The following is a 26,938-nucleotide window of genomic DNA, read 5'->3' as shown; positions in this document are numbered from 1 at the left end:
GCGCGTGACTTTATATGTGGGCTGGTAGCTTACGCTCTCGCGTGATACCCTTAAAGGATGAGCTTAGGTGTCCCCAATAATGTAGCACCGTACACTGATAGGGCGTGATAGGGGAATAATATAGCAGGCGAAAGAAGCTTCCGCCATTGCTTTCACAATATAACTAGGGTTAACCAGAACTGAACCACAACTAATTTTTTTTTTATTCACAGGAACCAATTAGACTTCTCTGGCTTTATTACCGTTGTCAAGACTACGTTTGTTGTCGCCAGTCGCAGCCTGCAGATGGGGCGGAATTCATTGTCGCGTGATTATTTTGCTTGACTTGAAATTATGTTCTACAGTAAGTCTACAAATAGCTCTTAGCCGCCGTTACCGTTATAGAGGGCGTTTCAACGATATTTTTTCGTGACAGTTTTATGCGGCTTCGGAATTCGAACCAAGCAGAACTTCACAGCGAGACAACAAAAGAATCTGGCACCCTTCGACCGCTTTGTGAAAGGAGGGACTCGCCGCTGTCAAATTAATTGAACTCATCACATATAATGACGCTCAAGGAGAGGTACAGGTTCAGTTGCCAGCTGTATGCTGAAAGTCGGGCACGGGCAAGGTATCAGATTCGGTTTGGTCGGGAAAGAATCATCCCGATGGGTGCGTGTCTTTGAAAAAGGCAAAGCATGTGCCCGGGCTCAGTGCATAGTATAAAATAAAATGGAGGTCACATTGTATAGACGAGACCTATACACGTGTTATGACACCGACAGAAAAGATGATGCCTAGATGTGTAAAGTGCCATTAAAAGCGGCGAAATTTTTTGATATACCCGTCCTGCAAACGCGAACTGATTCTCAAATATCCGCAGGAAAATGATGGTGGAGACTTTCGGCGGCCAAGCCGGCCGTGTCGCAACTGTTTCTTCGGAGGGCCAAATAATGTTGCGGCTCAGTGATATTACAGCCAAACAACCAACCATTTTTCTGCGCGGTGCAGGGACAGCAGACAGGGGATGATGCCAGATTAACAACGATAAAACGACTGGGTAGAAAGTAGACATAACCGTTCCTTTCCTTGCAAGAAAAATAAGCTCATTACCTTGTTAGAATACTCAGCTGGCGCCAAGTGATGATTTCCTATTTTACTGCTTTAAGTAATCGCGTGTTCTCTAGGACTTCTGAAGACCCTGTTCTCACTTTACGAAGTAATCAGCTCGGAGAAAACTAGTTAGAAAATTGCTATAAAAATGGGCGACAACAACGCAAGGCACACATATGAGACAAATACCTTTTTGTTGAAAAAAAAAAAAACATACTATGGTATTCTTTATTTTTGTGTTCATCATGCGTCTTATACAGTGGCCATCGTATCAACTTGTTCTCGCAGACACAAGTTGATCGAGACCGTTTGTAGAATACGACGCGCATACTCTTGTTGAGTGAACGCTAACGTTCAGTCAAAGTTTCGCTTTCGCCTATTCAAGACACCAAGCGGCTGTGAAATATTAGAGGGGAAATTATTGTCCTTGTTCAAAGGCAGCATTATCTGTCCTTTGGTAAGCCGTTGTTAGTGATTCGATCATAAGCTCGAGCTTTTTAATCGCAGCTCATAACAGCCAAGCATCGATCGACGTCAAGCCACAGGAGAGGGATGTGCATTGCAAGATTGGAGAAAGCCTCTGCAGAGATACGCTAGTCATGAAGCCCTCGCGGTAATAGCGCCGGAGCGGGTTGTTGAAGGCCGTCACATATGCGATATGATCACAGATGCACCGTCGCGAAATGATCAAGTATTCAGTAGGGCTTCGCACGCGTCGGAACGCAAATTACAGGCACGGAGCAGGTGATCAGAACCGGTATTCTCCAATCGTAGTGTAACTGCCCGGACGCGATGATAACGGGGTCGTACGGTGGTGGCCTATCGCTCCATTGCTTAGCATAAAGTTGCGGGCACGAAAGCCGGCCGCGGTGACCGCATTTCACTAGAGCCGGTGCACGAAAAAGCCCCCTGGTCGATTCTGATCCAGAACACAGGCCAAATTTTCCGTCCGTCCGCGCGTGCGTATACGTCTACGAGAAGTATCACACTTCATCACGAGGTTCCGCGGGGCTCTGTTTACCTTTAAAGCTGTCAGGGAAGAATTTAGTGGTAGATAGTGACCGATAACGATACTGGTATAGTGATAGTGACGTCATCGGTCATGCCCGGACGTGACGTCACATCTGGTCATGTCTAAACAGCTCTCAGTTGATTAAAAAACCTACAGAACCATGCCAAAAATGTCAAAAGTAACGTTGACTTGAACTGCGCCGTAAGGAAAGGAAGGAAGGAGGGAGTAAAAGAAGGAGAGAAATTGGTGCTGTGTGTGTGGGGGGGGGGGGGGAGGGGGGGTGGAGGGCTGTGTAGTAATTTCGACCACCTGGGGATCTTAACTACATGCTGGTGCGCGTTCTTCCTTCCCCTGATGAGGCTGGGACAGGTAGGTCACCACCGCTTGCGGCGGGGGCTAGCCTGCCACTGATTTTTAATTGTTGTAGGCCGTCATTGCACACGCCACCGCTTTGGTGGTGGTGGACGACGGCTGTTGTTGCGGCGCGCGTCTTTCTCTCCCTCTTCTTTTTTTCTTGTCTATTTTCTCTTCTGTCCGCACGAGGCAGCGGAGGTGGCTCAGCTACAGAGCCAGTAGCAGGCCCGTGCATTTTCTTTTCCTTCTTCCTACAGCCACAACAACAGGTCAAGGGTGGCTGTTCCTGGCCCTACGGGGCTGGGACTGGTAGGTCATCGCCCCTTGCGGCGGGGGCTAGCCTGCCACCTAATTTTTATCTGTTGTAGGCCGTCATTGCACCCGCCAACGCTTAGGTGGTGGACGACTGTTGCGGCGCTCGTCTTTCTCTCCCTCTTCTTTTTCTTTCTTCTCTACTTTCTCTCTTCTGTCCGCACGAGGCAGCGGAGAGCCCCGCCGGGGTGGTGCAGTGGTAAGACGCCCGACTACTGTGCCGGAGTACCCGGGTTCGAACCCGACCTCGGCGGCTGCGTTTCGATGGAGGAGAAACGAAGAGGCGTCCGTGTGCTGTGCGATGTTAGCGCACGTTAAAGATCCCCAGGTGGTCGAAATTACTCCGTAGCCCTCCACTACGCCTCCTCTTTCTCTTTTAGAGCGCAGCTTTTTGGCGCTCGTTCCTGGGTTTCGCGTCGGCGTCGGCGTCGGCCTGGTAACCAGCGCCTCCCCACTTTCATCCCCCCAGTTCGAGCCGGCGCTTGGCAACCGAAGCCTCGCAGGAAGCGCGGAGCAGCCGGAGAACACAAGGAAAGGAAGGGGGTTGGGGGGGGGGGGGGAGGGGGGGGAGGGGGGACGGGTCGCCGGAGGAAGCGCTAGCAGCGACTGTCTGGTGGTAAAAATATTTTAATGAAAATGATTAGGAGGTTGTAGCGGCGGTTGGAGTCCTCAGTCCGGAACCCCATTGGCGTAGGCTGCTGTCCGCGCTCTTCCGATGAGTTCTTTTTGAACCCTTGCGTCCGAGCTGGTCAGAGCTGCCTCCCACCCCTCCTGCGTTGGCTGGTTATTAATAGTGACAGTCTGATTTCGCTGGCATGCCCACACCATATGGTATAGGTCCGCCTTCTCCCCGCAGAATTTGCATTGTGAGTCAAATGACTCTGGATCTATTGCGTGTAGTCTGCGTGGATTGTTAAAAGTGTTGGTCTGTAGCTTGCGGAGGTGTATCTCCTCCCCTTTATCTAGTGTCTTTGCCGGTGGAGGGTAGACCCGGCGAGATAATCTTAAGTGCTGAAGTATTTCGGTGTAAGTTAGCAATGGGATAGGAGGTTCCACGAGATCCGTATTGGGTGCCCGGGGGAGAAATGCTCGGGCTGAGGCGTGTGCGCTCTCGTTCCCTGGGATGCCCTGGTGACCTGGTACCCATACTAAGTGTTTATCCATGGGTTGGTAGCCACGGGTGTAACTATCTTGCAGGATTTTAGCTGCTAGCGGTGCAATCCTGCCCCTGAGGTAATTGCGATATGCTGTCTGTGAATCTGTAAGAATGTATTCTGAGGTAGTGTGTGTCGCAGCTAGGGCAATTGCCACTTCCTCCGCAGCCAGTGTGTCATGGCTGTGTAATATTAGTCCATCCACTGTTTTATCTTGGTGTACTACCGCAACGGCCGCCATTCCCTGTTCAGGACCCGCAGCATCGACATAGAACACGCCCTCGCGCCCGCCGTAGTGCCTTTTTATAGCTTCCGCTCGTGCTTGTCTTCTTGGCTGGTGAAAGTCGGGGTGCATATTCCTCGGTAATGGAGTTCCCTTGAATTGTCCTCTCCATGAGGCTGGGATGTCGCTTTTAGGGTCTAGCTGTTCGGGGCAATTGATGTTCAAATCGTTCAAGACTTGTCGGCCAGTCAGAGTCGTGGAGAGTCGTACCACCTGCGCCGTGAGGTGTGCCTCAATCAGCTCGTCTACCGTGTTGTGGACGCCCAGTCGTAAAAGCCGGTCCGTCGATGTCGTAAGAGGGAGGCCCAGGGCCTTCTTGTAGGCTGTTCTGATTATGACGTCGAGGTTCTTGATGTCAAACTTCTTGAGACGAAGGTAGGGTGCCGCATAGACGATGCGGCTCACGACGAAGGCCTGCACCAGTCGGAGAGTATCTTCTTCGCGCATCCCTGATTTCCGCGTCGTTATTCTGGCGATCATCCTGCCGACTTGCTCGCTCACGAGGCGGAGTTTCTGGATGGCGAGGTGGTTGTTGCCCTTGTTATTGATGCATAGACCCAGTATCTTAACGGTCTGAACTTCCTTTATGGGTGAGTTGTCAACGTGGATGTCGATCGTGGCCTGATTTTTGCGCTGGCGGAAGACTAGGAGTTCACATTTTTCGGGAGAGCAGGTTAGTCCACACGCTCGTGCATAATTCTGAACTGTTGTTGCCGCTGTTTGTAGTTGTTCTTCCATCATTCCCATACTACCCCTAGTTGTCCAGATGGTTATATCGTCAGCGTACAGGGCGTGTCGTATGCCCTGTATCTGATTTAGAAGAGGTGGAAGATTGCGGAGTGCAATATTGAACAGAAGTGGGGATAATACTGCCCCTTGCGGAGTGCCTCTCGTGCCCATCTTCACTTGCGTTGTTTGTTTAGTGCCGATGCTGATGTTGACTGTTCTGTCTTTAAGGAAATCATAGATGTATGAGTAGACTCGCTGGCCACAGTTGGTGGTCTGGAGATTTTGGAGGATTGTGGAATGTTTGACATTGTCAAACGCTCCTTTGAGGTCGAGGGATAGAAGTGCTCGGTCACTGTTTCTGCGTGCTGGATCAATGACTTCGCGTTTGAGTTGCAGAAGCACATCATGGGTGGACAGATGTGCTCTGAATCCAAACATCGTGTGTGGCAGTAGCTCGTTGTTCTCTAGATAGTTGGAGAGACGTGCGTGGACTGCCTTTTCCATGAGTTTGCCTGCGCACGACGTGAGGGATATGGGGCGTAGGTTTTCAATGCTGATTTTCTTGCCGGGTTTGGGGATAAAGTGTACATTGGCTGTTTTCCATGCCTGTGGAATGGTGCCGATGCGCCAGCATTCGTTAACGTAATCCGTAAGTTGCTGCAGTGCCTCCGTGCCGAGGTTGGTTAGAAGTCCGACCGTAATTTTGTCTTGTCCCGGGGCTGTACCTCGGCGCATATCTGCTAGTGCTGCTATGATTTCTTCTAAAGTGAAGTCTTTATCTAGGTCTTCGTTCGGTTCCCCCCGGTATTCTGGATTTGAGGGTTCTGCGTCTCTCGAAGTGCAGATATAGCGACGCGTGAGTTCATCCATGAGTTCATCATCCGTGCCTTGAAAGTTGTGTAAGGCTCGATGCAAATTTCTACGTTGTTCACTCTTCGATTTCGGTGGATCAATTAGGCATCGGAGAAGGTTCCACGTAGTCTTGCTGTCTAGGCGACCTTTGAGGGATTCGCACCTTTTTAGCCAATTGGTGCGAGCGAGGTCCCATGCGTATTGGTCTGCTTGAGTAGTTAGCTTCGCTATTCGAATTCTGAGTTTTCGATTGTGCCTTTGTTTCTTCCACCGTTTTATGAGACTACGCCTAGCTTCCCAAAGGTGTAGAAGATGGTTGTCAACAGCTGGGTGGTCCTCCGTGGTGGCAAGGGTTTTTGTGAGGTTTTCTTTAAGGTCGAGAATAGATGCCGCCCACTCTTCGTAACTAGTTATTTGTTCCGATGTAACTAGTTTAGTATCCTTCCTGAATTTCTCCCAGTCTGTCATTCTGGCTTGCCCACGAGGTTTGCTGTGCTTGTTGCTTTCAAAGATGGTCTGCAGCATGTAGTGATCGCTGCCTAAGGTCTCTCCCGTATTGAGCCACTCATAGTTGCGGGCGTTGCGGACGAGCGTCAGGTCGGGGGAGGTATCCCGAGTTATGCTGGTACCGACTCGAGTCGGATGCTGCGGGTCAGTAAGTAAGGTGAGTGCCATGTCAGCGATGGCGGAAGCTAGTTTCCTGCCTTTAGTGTCTTCCTTTGGATATCCCCATAATGGGCTAGAAGCGTTAAAGTCGCCGACTATAGCTAGGGGAGCTGTGTGAGCTTCTCTTAGTGCTTTGATAAAGATAGCGTCAAAGGCTGCGCGGCGCTGTTTGGGGCGACTATATATATTGAGTATATAGGTGCCCTTGCTGTTACGGTGTTGTGGTAGCAACTTTATGAAGGTATATTCAATGTCGCTGTGTAGGTCAAGGTCTACAGTGGTTGCTGTGCATGATTTGTGGACCAAAATACATGTCGAGGGGTTTGTTTGATGTGTTGAGTATCCTCTGATCTTAGCCTCCATATTTACTTCTTGCAGGGCTATTATTTGCGGCGCATGAGAATAAGAGTCTATGTATTGTTGTAATGTTTCCCTCTTGCGCTTTAGTCCCCTGCAGTTCCATTGTAGGATGGTGAGTTTAGGTCTTGGTTGTGGCGCCATGTTGAGGATTAGAAATGTGTGTCGGATCCTGTGGTGGATCTTCAGGTTCTTTATCAAGTTCAGGGATGACTAGGCGACGATTTCCCATTTTGCCCTGTAGTTTTGTGCCCTTGTTGTGAGAAACATCCGAATATTCCTGAATTTTTCGGTCAATTCTAATCTCCTGCGCTTGCATCCTGATTAGAACTGGTTCAAGTTTTTCCATCATGGGCTTGATGACTGATTCTAACATGCTTTTGATTGTCGTCTCGATCATAATTTGTAATTTATTGGCCATGAGATCTTGGACTGTGTTTTCCAAGCGGGTAATGCGGTCCTGTGTTTCGGTGTTCTCAATAAATTGCGGCATGGGTGCCTGCGGTGCTGCTGCCTGCGGTTGTGGTACCTGCGGCATTGGCGCCTGCTGTGGCGTCTCTAGTGCAGTTTGCCTGTCGATAGTGCTAGTATTTAGCTCCTGTGGGTACGGAGGGTGTACCTCTTCCTTGTCCTCCTCCATCGGACATGCCTGTTGTGTCAATGGAGGTAATGTGTTCTTCGGGTTGGCTGCGACGCCTAATTGCTCTTTTAATTTCCTATTTTCTGACTTTAGTTTCTCGATCTCTGCTTTAAGTTGTTTGTAAGCCAACGCTTCGGGGGAGGAGGCAGCTACATCTGCCCAGCTCACCTTGCCGTCGTTGCGCTGGTCCTTGTAATGGGGTCCTGTTGTTTTCTCAGCTGGACGACTGCCGGTGGGGTGCGACGCCTTGTCGCTAGTGCCACGTCCTTTGCTTGATGACCGGGAGCCGCGTGGTCCTGAGTTGCTGCTGTTGGACTGGGCCCGTTGGGTCAGTCGGTCCCCGCTGTTAGATGTGCCTCTGCGGCTGGACCGGTCCCGAAACTTGGCCCTGGACTGGTGACTGTCTTGACCTGTCTTGGATTTGGCTGGTTGTGATGTTCGGTACTTGAACTTGCATTGATTCGACCCCATGGGATGTGGGCCTTCGCACACTGTGCACTTGGGTTGGCAGTCATGGGCTTCTTGAATGTCGTCCTGGCCACACTGCGGACATCGTGACTGCGCAGGGCAAGGGCAGACATCCGCCCGGTGTCCAAGTTTCCCGCACAGCAAACAGGCTGGTGTTGTTTTCTTGTACAGGCGCACGGGAAGCGCCTCTCCGTAGTAAAAGACGTGAAAAGGGACCTTTCTTCCTTCGAAAGTGACGGCCGCTTTGTTGGAGGAACCTAGTTTTCTCACGCTCACCACTGGTGCGTCCGGGGAGCGAAGCGCTTCCGTGATGTCTTCGTTGGAAACCCTAGGGTCCACCTGTATTACTCCTTTACATGTGTCGTCAGAAGGCCGGAGGTAGGAGTACACTGCGTGTGCTGTGTCCCCTAGTTTAAGTTCTTGAATTGCGAGGATCTTTCTGATTATTTCGGCATCTCGTACGCCGACGACGATGATGTTTTGTTCCCAAATGGGCCAAACGCTGAGCGCTGCTGATGTGATGCCGCTGCCGCCGCTAGCGAGTCAAGACAACGTGACCGCGTAGATAATAATAATAATTGGTTCACAGGAAGGGAAAGGCGCAGTATCTGTCACACGAGTTTGTGGACACCTGAACCGCGCCGTAAGGGAAGGGAGGAAGGTGGGAGTGAAGGTGGATAGAGAGAAAGGGGAGCCGTAGTGGAGGGCTACGGAGTAATTTCGACCACCTGGGGATCTTTAACGTGCGCTGACATCGCACAGCACACGGACGCCTCTTCGTTTCGCCTCCATCGAAACGCAGCCGCCGAGGTCGGGTTCGAACCCGGGTATTCCGGACAGTAGTCGGGCGTCTTACCACTGTACCACCCCGGCGGGCATGACCGCGTAGAAAAATTGATTTATTTTTTATAGGAAGGGAAAGGCGCGGTAACTGTCTCACTTGTTTTCCGTGGACACCGCAACCAAGCCGTAAGGGAAGGGAGGAAGGCGAGAGTGAAAGTGGAAAGAGAGAAAGAGGAGTCGTAGTGGAGGGCTACGGAGTAATTTCGACCACCTGGGGATCTTTAACGTGCGCTGACATCGCACAGCACACGGACCCCTCTTCGTATCCCGTTCCTCTCGCTCGTAACGCGTCCCACGGCTGTGACAACCTCGCGAGGCACTTGTATAGATCTCGTCTTTGAGAATCAAGCATTGGTGTACCAAGTCGAACATATATATATATATATATATATATATATATATATATATATATATATATATATATATATCAGTCTATTTCTCCGACCACAAAGCTTTATTCATGACTGTCAAGAACTGTTAGTGGAGTCTTTGTTAAAGGAATACGTGTGAAAAATAAAAAAAAAATTCTGTGATAGCGCATACATGTGTTGCTCGATTTCTTTGCCTCAATCTATCGAAAAGGTGAAACAGCTTATTTGCTGCGCTCAAATTTCGCATTAGGAAGTAACGTAATCGTCGGTATTTTTTCCACTTTCACTCCCACCTTCCTCACTTCCCTTACGGCGCGGTTGAGGTGTCCGCAGAAAACAAGTGAGACAGTTACCGAGCCTTTCCGTTCCTATAAATCAATCAATCAGCTATAGAGCTAGTAGAAGGCCCGTGCATTTTATTTTCCTTCTTCCTATAGTCGCAACAACAACGCTCCGCGTCAGTTGTGCCCCTCCGGGGTGGTGTAGTGGTAAGACGCCCGACTACTGTGCTGGAGCACCCGGGTTCGCGAACCCGACCTCGGCGACTGCGTTTCGATTGAGGCGTGCCCGGAAACGAGGCGGCACACAAACTAGCCCGAGATCTCACACACCGGGCTGGAGGAGTGCCACCGAAGCAAGGCAAACAAGAGGACCTGATTAACTATTGCGAAATAACAATGCACTACAGACTGGGCAGGAGGGTCCTACCACCACCAGACTCCACGTTAGGCAAAAAGAAAGCAGTAACATGGAGAAAGCTACAGACAAATACATACCCGTACCCAGTTCTTGTCAACCATATATGGCCAGAAATACGATCAGACCTATGTTCACTATGTAAAGAAAGGGGATCTCTAGATCACATAATATGGGAATGTGCAAAGTCACCAGGCAGGGCTAAAAATATAACTAAAGACGCCTGGAAGACCCTTCTGCGAAGCTCAGACCCAAGAGCCCAGAGAAATTGTTCGACTGGCCGAAGATGCCGCCGGAGTCCAAGAACTACCGGCCTGCAACTAAGGCGACTGTCCCACCTTCCGGGTCTAACCCCCGAAGAGCGGGATAGTCACTCTGTTGGACGAATAAAAGCTCTCTCTCTCGATGGATGCAAAACGAAGCGGCGTCCGTGTGAGTGCGATGTCAGCGCACGTTAAAGATCCCCAGGTGGTCGAAATTACTCCGTAGCCCTCCACTACGGCTCCTCTTTCTCTCTTTCCACTTTCACTCCCATCTTCCTCCCTTCCCTTACGGCGCGGTTAAGGTGTCCACAGAAAACAAGTGAGACAGTTACCGTGCCTTTCCCTTCCTATAAATCAATCGGTGTCAGTTGCCTTCTGACCGCTGCACTGAACGGATGGCGAAACGCAAAATTCCCGTTTCTCCAGCAACCAAGCACATTCGCGCTGCCGAGCGTGAACGTAAGCAGCGACAAGCTCAATAAGGTTCAAGTGGAACCAGCCTATTCCAACATAGGACGTCAGAAGGATAATCCTTCCCCTTCAGTAAACATCGCGCTAAATACTTTACTGCGCTATTTCGCCTCATCGCACTTTAATGGTCCAAAGTACCCCCTAGAATTTTTATCTTTGACACGTAGAGATGAGCTGGCAACGTGATGCACTGGACCTGTTGTGAGCCCATTTTGGGAATATTGAACTCCTAATGGACGAATTTTAAAGCCCTTGATATTGTATATTACCCCACTCAATACGCGCATATTAAGGCGAAATTGTTTAGAATGGCTCATTTTTGTTTAACAACGTTGTTTTTTTCCTCGGAGCATAATGGCTCATACTCGCGGCCATGACCCTGTCCGCCAGGCCACGAGAAGTGTCACACATCCTCGCGAGATTCCGCATGATTCTGCGGGATTGTGACGTTATCACTTATCACATCCTAATTCTACCGCGCAGAAGATAGTCAAAAATAAACAAATAAATAAATCTTGCCTCCACCGGGATTCGAATCTCTACCCCTTTGATCCCCAGCCGAGCGCTTTAACCATATGCGCCAGGCCCGGGATCGTGAAATGCACATCATTACTCTCCTCGTGAGGATTATAGTAGCGATGACAACGACGCTGTAGTTAGTGATAATGACAGTGATGACACTAGCAATGATAAAATTATACTGACGATGTATTTAATTGATAACGATAATGAGAGCGAACGGGATGCACCGTGTGCACCAGCAACGCTCAGGCTTTCGAATTTCTGCAGTGTAGATTCCACAGTGCTCTAGGAATTTTTTCTTTTATATATTTAAGTTACTTGCCATTATCATATCCGACTCCCTCCTAAAACCATCCCTTAACGCACGGTAGTATGTCTGCGCTATTTTAGCGTGTAAATCACCTATCACTCGCTCTTCCTCCTATAAAGAGATTTATGGGCAAATAATAAATATCGGTTGTAATTTAACGTGTGTTCACCCCGAGCGTGGCGCTCTAAGAGTTTTTATTTTTTGCATGTTGAAAATTTGCTACATAAAGCAGCCTCAGTGATAAACGATAATGCTGTAATTTAGTGAAAAGCATCGGTCGCAATAATTGAACGGAGGTTCTTTAGGCGAAAGAGAAAAGAAAACAAGGAAAGAGCCTTCTTCTGTGTTTCTCAGAGTGCGATTTGCAGACAGCCGGTAGCCGTCCGGTATTTCATGAGCTGAAGTGTGTAACTGCACATGCTTCTGTGTTGACATACGTGCAGCATTCATCGAAAGCACTGCCTGTATGCTTAAGAAACTGGACAAAGCGTTCACTGAACTGTCGGTATTATTTTTGTTGGTACACGTCAGAGAAATGATAGGGTGCAGGTTCTATGTTTGCGACTGCTAGTCTAAAAAAAAAAATTGCAGGGCGTCACAGAACGAGAACAGCGGCAGTGTTCAGAGAACGCAAGCGTTGATACTGCGAACCAATCAAACCAATATATGGGTCGCCACACCGCACTGGTCCGACAGTGAGTCTGTGAGGGCGCGCAAGCTCTCACCCGCCGCTGTGGTTCAGTGGCGCTCGCCTGCTATGTCCAAGATCTTGCGGGCGGCATGGCATCATTTCGGTTGGCGTCCATGTGCTGTATTACGCCAGCACAAGTTAAGGAATAATGAACTCGGATGGCAGAATAAATCGGGGCCATCCACTGTACATTGTTTCTTTTCCGGCTCCTTCCAGTCGTTCCTTCAATCTCGTCCTTTGTAGCGTGGTTCGGGTGGTCACCGAGAGTGCCGCAAATATTGCGCCTATCCTAACAAACGAAACGAAACGACTGCTTCCTTTTTAATAGAGGCTCCGAGGTAAACCCGCTGGCTTCTAGTCAGCGACGACTGCGCCCTAGACCAGGTTATTCAGTTTGCTGCATTTAAGTTCATACATACCAGTCTCAGATTATATTAGAGGCATTGCTACGTTAACGCTCGTAGATGTGTTTCAATAAGAAATAGCTGAGCGATGAAGGCAGTATGCTCAAAGCACTGTAGCTGCTTGTGGCGGCGAATATCATTTTGCATAGTCATTTGAATTATCCAGCAGAATGCGCATCATCTCGATATACTGCCACGTGTGACGTCATTTCGTTTGGTCTACTCAACGTGAAGTATTGACAGGGCCCGGTGAAGTGACGTCGCCTGTGAATGCAGGACAATCATTTTTTAGCATTGAGATGACGTCAAGCATCACGGCAATGCATGTTGACAAATCAGTGTGACGATGCGTTTTGATCACAACGCCAACACCGACGCCCCTCAACCGGTAAATATGAAGATAAGAGCTTCCACTGTAGAACATCTCGAGATGTTGAGAATTCATTACGAGTTGGTTCTGCGATACCGTGCATTTATGATGAATGTAGAACAGAGATGAATGACAAGTGATTGACAACGCCGCTTTTCGGTGAACTGCATTGTGAATGCTCTCTGTTGGTAATCCTTCCTCACAGGAGATCGAAGGACGGAGCCGTTCGCAATGCAGGGGTCGCAACGATAAAGCGAATGCGGAGAGGCCTTGGAGAGTTCCACCGACAGCTGTTGGAGTTCTGTCCGGACGTTTTGAGTGTCGTCATCACCGTTGAAGCTGGCAGCTTCGTCCTAGTCAACACTTCCTCGCACTAGGTGCCTTTTTCTTTTTAAGTATTCTCATTTTAACTTGCCATCCTCATCTTCAGTGTTCAATGAAGTGATGCGAGTTCGAAAGCAAAAATAAAGAGGAGAGCTTCCTTCTTTAGGTCGGCGCGCCCGACCGCACATGTGTGCACACGTGTAGCCTTCGAAATGCGGCCGAGTGCGAACTTCTTCATTGGGGCTGTCCGCGCTCGTCAGCACTGTGTCTACCGGTCACCGAAGTAGAGTAAAAAAAGAAACAGAAAAACAAGGAAGGTGCCGCTGCGCGGTAAGCATTCCCCTTCTCGCGGCCCAACCCATCTCTGGGCAGCTGTTACCGGCGCCGTAAGCGCGCATGGCTTCTGTGCTTCGCTGCACGCCGCTCGCGAGTGCGGAACGAACGGTCCGCACCAATTTTGTCCCCGCGCCCACCTTCGTTGAGCCACGGTCGTGCGCAAGAAGGGCCCTTCAGTACGGAGACGCGCACCTCCTTGCAGCCCGCGTGAGTGGCGGGCGTACCGTTGGCACCTGCTCGCTCTCCTTGGCTGCCTCCTAATCGACGCATTGTTCGAGCCGCCTCTGCGTCTTTCTCTTGCCCTTATTCTCTCCCGTGCGTCGTCGCCGCGACGAGACCCCCATTAACGGAGCTGCGTCCCGCTAAAGGCAGCTCGAGCCTCTTGTCTTCCGGCGCCCGTCGTATAATGCGGAGTGGGGAACACCCCCTCCCTCCGATCACGGCGTAGCCACGGAGGGGGAAAAGGCACGGCGCGTAGAGAAATTCATCACGGCATACATTTGCGTATCCGCCTCGGTCGTAATGGCGCGTGGGTCTCGCGCCGCCCGACTGCGCTCGATCGCGTATTGTTGTGCGTGCGCGGCATAAGCGGCATCGGTCAGGGGCGGCGAAAGTGAGAACCTACGCGATTGTAGGATCACGCTGAGGCGGCAATTTTGCGGCTCGTTTTGCTTTCTGTGCCGCCTTCCACAAAACCCGCGCCCGCATATTCCGCTTATTCGGCTTTCTCTTCCGAGCACCAGCGGTGTCGCGCGGTGGTGAACGGCTTGGGCGGATCGCAGTAGGACTTGGTCGTTTCCGGTAGCGACAGGAAGTTTGTCGCATGCCGGACGACGACTACGTTTGCGAATTTTCTTTTTTTCCGTGCTTCTCTGCGTTTCAAAACCGACAGCATACATTTCATACAGGAAGATTTGGAGAAAAGTGACTCGGTGATTGACTCATCTTTGGCATAGGAGACAAAATTTCGAAGCTTCTCCATGAAGAAATCAGCAATTGGGACGTTGAAGAGTGTCACGAGGTTCGATAAGCTCTACCAGCTGGTATATTATTATGACTCATACTGCATCATACAGATTTTTTCCTTATGCTCGCACCGTCAATATTCTTTTCGCATTCAATAAGAAAATCTTGACTTGAGAAGACAATAAATAAAATGGAGGATGAAAATGCTAAGAACTCAGTAATTATGCACGCTTGCTTATTTAATCCGTTAATTGTTTTTGTTTAAGAAAACAATGAGTTACATTATCTCCGTGCAGCGGAATCTAAAGAATACGACCTAATATGGATGCCATCAGATCAGCACAAGAAAGTACAGCCTGTGTGAGGCACTCGAAAAACCGGTTGTCTGCGCTGCATCTGATGACAACGAGCATCTCTGTGAGAAGCGTGTGTCTAGTAGTGGAGCTGCCAGAAAAATCTTTTCATGGTTGTATGCTCATACGAAGAGAGGATAACCAATGGTCGCTTAGGGTAATAAACTGCATTCCAAAAGAAGGAAGGCGTAGCAGGGGGCGGCAGAAAGTTAGGGGGGCGGATGAGGTTAAGAAGTTCGCAGGGGTCAAGTGGATGCAGCTAGCACAGAACCGGGTTAAGTGGAGAAATATGGGAGAGGCCTTCGCCCTGCAGTTGGTACAGTCAGGCTGATGATGATGATTTTCACATGCATTCCATGGCTACCAGATCGCTCTGACCACAAGTAGCCAAACTGGCCTCCGTCGTAGCCCAAATGTGGACAACAACGAAAATTTTACGTAGCCAAAATATAAGCAGAATTTTATTGCGAAAGCCACACTACGACACTAAAGCAAGACCTCGAGTGGCCGCAGCTATGTCATGAAGAGGCGTAGCCACGAGAAGAAGAAGAAGAAGAAGAAGAAGAAGAAGAAGAAGAAGAAGAAGAAGAAGAAGAAGAAGAAGAAGAAGAAGAAGAAGAAGAAGAAGAAGAAGAAGAAGAAGAGAAGAAGAAGAAGAAGAAGAAGAAGAAGAAGAAGAAGAAGAAGAAGAAGAAGAAGAAGAAGAAGAAGAAGAAGAAGAAGAAGAAGAAGAAGAAGAAGAAGAAGAAGAAGAAGAAGAAGAAGACCACTCGGTGACTCGCAGCATTTAGATATATTATACGACCCACAGTTGGACTGGAGGCCCCAAATTAGAAGTCTTGTGCTTGATTAAAGGTGAACGTGCCCTTGGCCGGTCATCAGCAACAAAAAATGTGGTATGCGTCGGGACCCTCTGCTCTTGCTTTATAAGACTTACGTACGCCAGTACTTGAATTGGGCTCCAATTCTCGTTTCTGGGTGCCCAAGGTACAAGCTTGAACCCCTGTTTGTTTTGGAACGACGAGCTCTGCGTCTTTGCTTAGGTCTGCCGAAATCAGTGGCAATGCTATGCTATACTTGGAAGCTCGGATACCTCGGATAAATTTGCGGTTTCAACTTCTCACTTTGCGAACATATTTAAGATCTTTGGAGCCTGTCCCTCGATTGGCTAACCCCATATTTACTTCGATCCCATCATACTTCTTTGATAATATTTGGCGTAGGTATATAAGCTCTCTCAGGTTGTGTTTACTAATTCCCTGCTGTCGAAACTTTCCGTATCAATAAACTCTTTAGTACAAGTTAACCACCGGCGGCCTGATACTATAATCTCATTTCATGACACTTTCCCAGTGAATATTAAGAATTTGTCTGCCAGTGTATTAAATGCTTTTATAGAGGATTATCTGGACTATTTTCCCCAGTAATATTTCAAATGTTATTTTTCTTTCTGACAGCTTATCCGTGCTAGCATCGCTCGAAACTTCGAGGGACTCTCTGCTTTGCCGTCCCCTTCATTTTTTTATTCCACATCATATTGCAGATTTGTGTTTTCACTGGGTCCCTGGACACTGTGGTATTACATCTAATTAAAGGGCAGATTTTTTTAGCGAAATCCGCCCTTGGTGGCCCTCTTCTTCCGTGCATACCTAATACCGTCTACATAACTTTAGCATGATTTCAAAATTTCCAACGTCTCCATTACCTCAGTCACGAGCCTCTACTTTCTGTACCGGATTACCACCTCAGATGGCCTTGGCTTGGACGCATTTATTTATTTGTTTATTATTTATTACAGAGTCCTGCCGCGCCAGAAGGCATTATTGCAGGGGTGGGGAGATGACAGATACTATTACAAGAAAGGCCAGAAGTATAATAAAAATGCATAAAAATGAAGAAAATAACACGAGAAAAGTGATAATGCAGATTGAAAAGTATGCATCAAAAGGGGGCAACTGCGTGACGAATAAAGTGATGAAAACACTCAACAACAAAGTGATGAAGAAAACACGCGCAAGAGAACTGCGCGCCACGTCACACATCTTACGGGTTGAATTCATGGCCAAATTGGTCGCCTTTCAAAGACTTGAAAAGTTGGTTCTTGCGTATCTCTCGGTGAGTATTTGAACTCGAAGACCTATAAGTGTTCTAATGAGTTCTAATGGGGATGACCCCATGCATTTTTATAGTGTAAAATAGCGTTTTGGGGAGACGAACAGACAAATGGTAAATGAGACTGCTTGAAATTGACTCGAAGCGGTAAAGCAGAAGTTAACGCACGAGGGACGTGATAATTAATCTACGGGGCAAAACTTATGTTAACTGAACTGAACTGAGCTGAAGAAGCGTGGAAGGAAAGAAGCCAATATTGCGCCTGCCTCTGTATCAGTATAAAATAAGTCATGTTTCACAGACACAGCATTAAAAATTCACATCAACGCTGACTCACTGTTACAAGAAGCTTCTTTTTCTGTTTCAAAGAAGCAGAGGTGGCGGGTTGTCAAGTTAAGAAGACCATAAAACAATGCGTAAATCTTGATTCATAACAGCAGCAGGAATGCTAACACAAAAGAAAAAACACATTCGCTTAATGCGTGTTTCTTTTTTTGTGTGTGGTAATGCTTAATGACCATTTTTTTTCTTCAATGCGTTTGTTAAATCGCATGAACGCATAACGAAACCAAATCGCTTGAGAGGATACAATGATGGCAGTCCTTATCAATTACTATAAAATTCTTGAAACAAGCGTGTTCTTTTAGTATGTTAACGTTTCGAAACCGCTGTAAGCACATTATATATATATATATATATATATATATATATATATATATATATATATATATATATATATATATATATATATATATATATATATATATATATATATAACTTGCCGGGCTCACAGTCACATGGCCATCTCTGTGAATTCCAGTTTTGTTATTTAGTACATTATAAAAGAAAGAGTCTCAAATATTTGCGCCTGTCTTTAAGTAACGGCCACCCAGCTTCTCGCGCTAACCGGAAAAAACATTTTTGGAAATTGTAATCGGCAGACACAAACCTAGCAGCCCGCTTCTCGACGCGCTGCAGTTCCTCGACGTTCAGTTTTGTATGCGGGTCCCAAGCCGCGCAAGCGTACTCAAGTATCGGACGTACATTGGACATGTATAACGTCTCTTTCAGTATAAGGGGGCATCCTTAAAGTCGCGTCTGAGGAAGTGTAATGTTTATTCCATGAAAGGCCGCCTAGAAAAAGACTCCCAAGTACTTATAAGTTTAAACTGCAGATAATTCAGTGCTACCAAGGAAATAGTCTGTTTGGAGAGGTTTTTTTTTTGTAAACCGGACCAGATTAGAATTTGCTATATTTAGCACCATGTTCCAGTTTTTGCACCAGGATAATACAGAGTTGAGGTCATGCTGTAGTGCAATCGCATCTACTCCAGAGGAAATGTTGCGGTAGATAGAGTATAGGCAGGATCATAAAATCTGGCCATACTTGAAATGTTGATAGTCAGATAATTTATAAAAATTAGAAAACGTAAAGGGCTCAAAATCGACCCCTGAGGGACACCTGATGTCACACTCGCACTTTCTGAGCAGATATCATCAGTAAACACGCACTGTTTTCTCTCCGTAAGATAAGTTCAATCCAGGACAGAAGTGTAGGAGGAATATTTAATTGCGAAAGCTTCAGTAGTGATAGTTTATTATCAACTAAATCGAACGCTTTTCGAAAATCTAAAGAAATGCAATCTACCTGGCCCGCAGAGTTTAAGGAAACGGAAATGTCATGGGTGAATTCAACGAACTATGTTTCACATGAGAAGCCGGACCGAAATCCATTTTGTGCCGAACAGAAAAACAAATATTGTTTTGTAGATACATGGCTAATTAACTGAGTATAAATGACATGTTCTAGTATTTTGCCCGACGCGCTCGTCAGAGATATGGGCCTATAGTTACAAGAAGAGAGTGAGAAGTTTGGGCTTAAACTGAACATTAAAAAGACAAAGATCGTGGCGTCTTGCCCTATCAAGTCCTGGAGCATCAAGGGACAAGAAGTGGAAGCTGTGACAGATTTTCTCTTCTTGGGCTCCAAGATTACCCCGGAAGGAGACTGCAGCCATTAAATTGGAAGACGCCTGCTTCTGGGAAAGAGAGCAATGGTTACCCTTGACCGCCTAGTAAAGAGCAGAGACATTAGTCTGCCAACCAAGATCCGTATAACTCGTGCTATGGTCTTTCCAGTTGTGATGTACGGATGCGAGAGTTGGACTGTGAAAAGGGCTGACCGCCGAAGAATTGACGCGTTTGAATTGTGGTGCTGGCGAAGACTCTTGAGAGTTCCTTGGACGGCCAGAAGATCAAATCAGTCGATATTGTCGACCATAAACCCTGACTGCTCATTGGTCAAATTCTAAAGTTAAAGCTCAGCTACTTTGGTCATCTGATGAGAAGAGAGGAGTCGCTGGAGAAAGATTTGATGTTGGGAAAGGTTGAGGGTCGCCGGAGAAGGGGTAGGCAGCGAACGCGATGGTTAGATGGCATCCTCGAGGCACTGCAGATGAAGTTATGTGATGTTAGGAAGATAGTGAGAGACCGGAAAGCGTGGCGTGACATGGTCCATAGGGTCACGAAGAGTCGGACACGACCGAACGACTGAACGGGACGGAGTTATAGGTTTAGGTTTATCGCCGCTCTTATGAATAGGAACGACATTGGCACTTCTCCAGTCACGAGGTAAAGCACAATTCTCTAACAATTTTTCAAACAATGCAACTAGATGCGGGGCAACAGAAGCCGCACATTTTTTCACAATGGAATTGGAAACGTTCTCAGGCTCTGGTGCTGATGTAACTTTAATTTTCTTCAATAAAAGCATTATTCCCCAATAATTTATTCGTGGTGCGTTATTTTCTTCTTTCGTCTGCGTGTTTCGCGCTGTTTTATTTTTAACCATTATTCCCCGTTGAAACATTTCTACGTCATTCATTATGGTCAAGGTACAGGAATTTTGAAAGTGAGTATGTATATTAATGAGATCAGAAAGAAAGGTTATCAACAGCTTCCCGCTTCAAGCAAATGCATCGCTCCTGGAATGTGAAGCCGTTGGGGAAGAAATTTCTTTCGCTGCTTGCACTTATTGCTGGAACGCACAGAACTTTTTGTGCAAGAAGCGAAAATCGAGGAACCCGCCACTGTCGATCTGCAGTGCTGAAAGTTGTGAAGATATTTTATTGTGAAAGCAATACTACTCACAGTTTCAAGCCTTCGCGTGACCCGGCCGCAGTTATGTCTTACCAACGTGACGCTGTGACGTCACACCCCACGTGGCACACGCGCTGGCAGGAGCTGCCAACTTTGGTCTCTCGCTTTACATGGGACGGTTATGCCAGAATCAGCCTGCTAGGACCCTGGTATTCATGTTACCCCTATAAGCCACTAAGGCATGTTCATACTGCTTGGTTAAAGCGGGGCTTTATATGTGGGCTGAGGAAGAAGAAAAAGAGAAGAAGAAGAACGCTCGGTCACCTCCAGCTAATGCTTTCGCTCAATATTTGGTTCAGCAGCGTTGAACCCTTGTAAATTTTTATAGTTCATCACCAACTACTTGTTGTTCAGAGGTATCGGGTCAATCATCTGAATTATTAAAAAGCCTGCTGCGTTTCTGTGGACTTTACATGTCAGGTTCATCGTCGCTTTTCTCCTCCTGAAAGAAAGATGGCCGCAGCTGAAGCAACACTTTAGTGGCTGTGTCTTCAGTGTTTCGTCGCTCATTTTCACTGGGCATGAGCAGATGGCGAAAACGCGTCCACAAAAACATTGCACATTTGTGAACCTCATCAATTTGTATCTTAGGGGAGGAAATTGAAGCGCACGGAACTTTTTTAGAGATTGCTCAGCAGTCTGTGTAAATAGCCGAAAGATATTTTATTCAAGTGCATCAGCCCCGTCGGCAAAGTCACTAGTTCTACTCGCTCCAGGTTGTCGCTGGCCGCCTTGAACAGCTCCAAGAACAATGATTTCTCTCAGTGCTGCATTGCTAAACTCTACCAGCAGTTGTCCACCTCTCTCGTTCAAAAGTTTTTCGATTGGGTAGAGCTGTTTCGAAACCAATTTTACCATCGCAACCTGCGAGGTCCAATTTGTGCTTCTTTACTGGTACACTCCGTGCACGGCCTGCAAGGCCGCTTTCTTTCAAACGTTACATGGTTTTTACTTCAGCAGATGTTTACGCAAGACAAGAAAATGTTCAGCGAGAAGGGTATCATCAAAGCAGTTCCGGTCGATTCTATTTCACGTAAGGCTTCAAAACATTAATGACGTTCACTCTTTGATTGATAGCGAATACCACATTGCTTAGCATATTTCCGCCGATTACCAACCTCGTAAATCTGCGCCCAATTTTCTTGCAGCTGTTGCTACCCATTTTTTTTCTTTTCTTCTTTTTTTTTTTTCTGAGAGAGAAAAGGAGAAAGAGAAATCGCTGGTGAATAGACTGGTAAATTCCCACTTATCGTTGATGAAATGGACAGTCTTGTAATGTAGGCTATCATCCTGTAGGGTCGCTTCATATGTCCACGCCCAAAGAGAAATGACCTCCTTTCTTTGCTGACTAAACTTCAGGGGCTATCGCGTCTCGAACTGTAGCAGCTACGTCAGAAAGTTTGTGTCGCACAATCTTTGAGTGCGGGAGCACTATCTTGCCGCGCACCGTAGCTTTATTTCAGCCGCGTCACTGGTGTACCGCCCCATGTGTAATTCACTCTTCAATACGAAATCAAAACTCGGATACCAGCCCTCTATGTACGGGCCCGAGCCCGACCCGGTACCACAACTAAGCCCGAGCTCGGCTCAGGTCCGCCGAGGCAGCTCGTTTCTAGGCTTTTGGGCCGACCCGAGCCCGTGTAGTTCTCTAGCCTGAACCGAAAATTGTTGGATGTCGCTTCATTTAAAATGCGGCCTCTGCGACTGCCATCGAATGCAAAGTCTCCTCCTTCGTGCATATTTGGTTTGGTTTGGTTCGTGAGGTTTAACGTCGCAAAGAGACTCAGGCTATGAGAGACGCCATAGTGGAGGACTCCGGAAATATCGACCACCTGGAGTTCTTTATTATGCACTGACATCGCACAACACACGGGCGCCTAGCTTTTCGCCTCCATCGAAAAGCGGCCGCCGAGGCCGTGATTCGATCCCGCATCCTTGGGAACAGTAGTCGAGCGCCGTAACTACTGCGCCACCCCGGCGGGGCAACCGTGTATATTTGAAGGCAAAACATTGTGCTCTGGTTCCTTCTAGAGAACGCCCTTGAGAAGTTGTGATGTCTTACTGTGCCCCGACTGTGCGAGTCGCTCATTCGGGCTCTCAAAAGAGCAAAAGCAGAAAAAGACTGGAGGGTAAATGACTGGAGTGACGCAATTCCGCGAGTGAGTCTTCCGCCCACACCGACAAGAAAATGATTTCTAACGGCTTTCCGGCTGGCTGACAGCTTGCTATTGGCATGAATGATATATACTAAAAGAAAACGCTATACTGAAATAAAACAGGTGCATGAAAGAGGCGAGCGGGAATAGTAGCTACATGTATCGCCGCTCGCAGTCTAGCGAAGAACCATTTCGAAAGTGCCTCGGGCGTGGGTGCTCGCGGGCGTATGAAGGAAGCGGAAAAATATCCCCTGATGAGGAGCCAAGAGCCGTTTCCTCGCCGACTCCCTTTGCCGAGCTGTTTGTGTTTTCACGCGTTCTCCTTTGCCGGTTCGTAACGTGGGTGTCATCTGCAACTTTGTCTCATTGTAAAACAGTGCAGCGTTTGAGAAGCTAGAACCGGTGCGTGTTCAACTGGGGACGAACATTTACGGAACAGTTTTAATGTTATGAAAGTGGAATGTCATCGGCTTTCACACTCGCTTTCTTACGTTGTTAACCAGCGCCCTCTGATCATTAACTATTCGGTCTCTAAACTGTCCGCGCATGTGAGAAGTGCGCGCGTTCAGACATTCTTGGCTGGTGCCTGTTCCAGCTTCCACACTGCTGCATCCTATTGGTGATTCGGAGTAATAGAACACAGTGCGGAGAACACAGCGCTTTCGCCCGCGCTAGACGCGCTGTCTCACTTGGCTTGCGAACTCCGGAATGGCGTCCTTGACTGCATGCCTCTTCGCTCGTTGCCTCGACCGCCCCCTCAACACCGACGTTCCGAATTGCGTGATTTCGGAGCGCGCTCGACATCTGTGCCAAGTTTCTGCGCGACCTCAAAGGAAAGCGACGGCATCTCCTCACGCGCGCCGAACGCGGGTGTCATCCGCGTGGCCCTATCCGAGTGCGATCGTTAGGGATGACACTTGTCGCGCTGCCTGTCTGTCCCGCTCCGGCTGCACACGCACGTACGGGGTGTGCGAATAATATTTGTTCAAATCATAAATGAATACAAATAATGTATAGTCATGGTCAAAAGTCCTGGAGCCAAATAATACTGGTAACATGGAATCTTTATTACGCCGTAATTAAAGGCCGAAGGGAAGTTAAAATGCTAGAAAAGGACTTCAAATCACAACAGAAACTGTCTCATAAAATTTCACGACCCTCTAGTTTTTTAATGGCGCCGTGAAGGCTTGATTTTTGCGGCTAAAATGAGTCCTGTGACTTCAGGACTTTTGACCAAGACTGCACCTTCGCTACCGAACCGAATGCAAGTAGCGTGGCTAAACATTGAATTGAATGCGAATCGCATAGCGGCAGAACTGAATGGAATACGATTCGAACATATTTGTGCGAATATTCGCTGCTTGCTCGAGAACTGACACGAGCAATCATGCGAAACACAAATGCAAGCGGCGGCTCTGCGGTATGGTGCTATAACTCATGGAAGTAACGATATTATAGGCCTTAAAAGGCGTACGCAACAACCATCTCCACTCATGGTATGCAACACGAAGTCAGTATATTAACTATGACCATCAAGTTCGTACCTGCAGGATATCTATCTTTTGTGACCTATGACGAAAACGAATAAACTGCACAGCCACAACAGGAGAACAGGAGACAGATGACATGCATGACAGCCGCTGTCTCCGAAATTCTGGCATCAAGGCAAAGTTTGTTTAAATTGTCTGAGCACTGCCGCGTTGTCCATTTCTGGAGGCCATGGACGTCTTTATATACATAAAGGGCCGCGCCGCCCTTCATCCCGCGCGCATAGTGATGGTGACGTGATGACACGCGACCTCGATGTGGGCCCCGGTTTTGGAAGGTTGTGCAAGAAAAATACGGCGGGACGACTTGTTTTGAAGTATTTTGAACATATTGTCTGAACCATTCGAGTAATCGAAAATGGGAGTAATAGATTCGCTGTTCGAAATTTTCTAACATTAGCACACCTCTAAACAAATACCTCTTCTGATTATTCGGCGACAATTGTGTCCCCTCCTCGTTGGCTTCTCTTTTACCGCATACCGTTTTACGACGCTTGACTTAGCAGGAAAGCTTGGACACGTGAAAAACGAATTTCATTGCCGCTACTTTCTCCCTTTTCTCACCTTGTTTCCTTCACCGCGTGTGGGGTAGCTTACCGCGAATAGTCTATTTCACCGCCCTTTTTTGTTGTCTCTCCCTCTCTCTTGGCGGATTAATGGCGTCGTCGCTGAAGAAGGAAGCACGTTAGCGAACAACAGAAAACCGAATGACGGTGCCAATGATGCGTCACTATAAGCTCAAGGTCATCGCAATGTTGCCGTCACCAGTACCGTCATCACTGCATCATCAGCACGTTATTGAGAATGGATTACTGCCGAAGCCGTGTCCTCTCCGTGGTAATGCGCACTCAGATAGCCTGCGGGCCGCCTCAGAAGGGTTAGGGTGACAATACAGCAAGTTGATGTTGAAAATCCTCCACGGTAGGCTGCAGCAGTATGTGGATCGAGAGCTTCCGGACATGCAAGCTGGGTTTCGCAAGTGCAGAGGAACTAGAGACGAGATTGCCAACCTTCGCTGGATCATAGAAAAAGCAAGAGAGTTCCAGAAACCCATCTACTTCTGTTTTATTGATTATGCGAAAACGTTTCACTGCGTAGGTCACAGCAGATTGTGGCAAGCTCTCCAAGAGATGGGAGTTCCAATTCACCTCATCTGTCTCCTCAGGAACCTTTATGAAGGGCAAGAGGCCACAGTCAGAACTGGGCATGGTCTTACTGATTGATTTCCGATTGAGAAAGGAGTGAGACAAGGCTGCATACTGTCGCCCTGCCTATTTAACCTATATGCAGAGTGCATCATAAGGAAGGCCGGTCTGGACGAGTCTTCAGCTGGAGTGAAGATTGCTGGAAAACGTATCAACAACCTTAGATATGCGAATGATACCACTTTAATGGCAGAAAGTGAAGTGGAACTCAAGAGACTTCTGATGCGAGTACAAGAAGAGAGTGAGAAGTTTGGGCTTAAACTGAACATTAAAAAGACGAAGATCATGGAGTCTTGCCCTATCAAGTTCTGGAGTATCAAGGGACAAGAAGTGGAAGCTGTGACAGATTTTCTCTTCTTGGGCTCCAAGATTACCTCGGAAGGAGACTGCAGCCATGAAATTAGGAGACGCCTGCTTCTGGGAAAGAGAGCAATGGTTAGCCTTGACCGCCTAGTAAAGAGCAGATACATTAGTCTGCCAACCAAGATCCGTATAACTTGTGCTATGGTCTTTCCAGTTGTGATGTATGGATGCGAGAGTTGGACTGTGAAAAAGGCTGACCGCCGAAGAATTGACGCGTTTGAATTGTGGCGCTGGCGAAGACTCTTGAGAGTTCCTTGGACTGCCAGAAGACCAAACCAGTCGATATTGTCGACCCTAAACCCTGACTGCTCATTGGAGGGTCAAATTCTAAAGTTAAAGCTCAGATACTTTGGTCATCTGATGAGAAGAGAGGAGTCGCTGAAGAAAGATTTGATGTTGGGAAAGGTTGAGGGTCGCCGGAGAAGGGGTAGGCAGCGAACGCGATGGTTAGATGGTATCCTCGAGGCACTGCAGATGAAGCTATGTGATGTTAGGAAGATAGTGACCGGAAAGCGTGGCGTCACGAAGAGTCGGGTCACGACTGAACGACTGAACTGAACTGAACTGAAGATACTCCTGTTTGGTTTACTGTGCCCTCGCTTGAGAATAGACTGACGTCAGCCGCTGTTGCGCAACGCTAGCGCGCCCTTTTGCCGCGTCACGCGCGGGCGCAGGTTGCCGTAATAGCTGAAGCCAGCTTCCGCACGCGTAACGGAATCCGTACGATGCTCGGCGCCCTCTGTAGCCTTCGAAGTGAACGCCGAGTTTAACGACCCGACGTCCGGTCGACGGCGACTTCGCCTTCAGCAGCATGCTGTTTGTTATATCCTCCGGTTGCCCATCCACGTCTTCACGATCGTAACGTATTATGTACCAGTGCAAAGTACAGAGAAGTATGAAGACAACAGCACAGAAAAAACAAAGAAAAGAAGAAAAGAAATTAGCCTTATTTCACGACAAACCAGAAAGAGGGAGCAACAGAAAAACGCAACCTGTTCTCAGTCGACTGCTTTCCTGGACGAAGCAGTCTGCTGAAACTGCCGCATCTTCTGTTACGTCAATCCTGGAATACTGGTGCAGTTAGAAACAAAGACCCCTGTTATACATATATATATATATATATATATATATATATATATATATATATATATATATATATATATATATATATATATATATATATATATATATATATATATATATATATATATATATATATATATATATAAAATGTACTGTGATAGTCATCGATGCGTGGCAGAGGATAGACGTCCTTGCGCGTGATCTTGTTGAGCCGGCGGTAGTCGACACAAAACCGGAAGGAGCCATCTTTCTTAGGTACCAACACAACTGGAGACGCCCAGGGACTGTGGGATGGCCGAATGACACGCCGACGGAGCATGTCGTCCACATGATCAGCAATTACTTGGCGCTCCGAAGCCGACACGCGATAGGGGCGCTGGCGCAAAGGTGCAGTTTTACCGGTGTCGATGGTGTGCTCTACGACAGACGTGCGGCCCAAGTCAGTTTGAGGAAAGTCGAATGAAGAAGCGAAGT

At 47.7% G+C, this 26,938-nt stretch overlaps 1 protein-coding gene across 7 annotated transcripts in view; it reads left to right on the top strand.

Moving 5' to 3' along the window:
- LOC146198156 (uncharacterized) overlaps positions 1–26,938 on the top strand; it is a 251,384-nt gene that overhangs the window by 166,139 nt on the left and 58,307 nt on the right. For 3 of the 7 annotated variants that reach the window (XR_014704957.1, XR_014704956.1, XR_014704954.1), the window contains 2 exons: positions 13,066–13,237; positions 16,638–16,807. The exons of 3 other annotated variants lie outside the window; for them this stretch is intronic. The gene's annotated coding sequence lies outside the window, so the exon portion shown is untranslated. Of the gene's footprint in view, positions 1–13,065; positions 13,465–16,637; positions 16,808–26,938 lie in introns of those variants that run through there. One more of the 7 variants, XR_014704955.1, reaches the window with a different exon arrangement.

This window comes from Amblyomma maculatum, chromosome 2 (assembly GCF_055883805.1).
Source record: "Amblyomma maculatum isolate TAMU_Amacu chromosome 2, ASM5588380v1, whole genome shotgun sequence".
Lineage (NCBI taxonomy): Eukaryota > Metazoa > Arthropoda > Arachnida > Ixodida > Ixodidae > Amblyomma > Amblyomma maculatum.
This window is presented reverse-complemented; position numbering and strand designations above follow the sequence as displayed.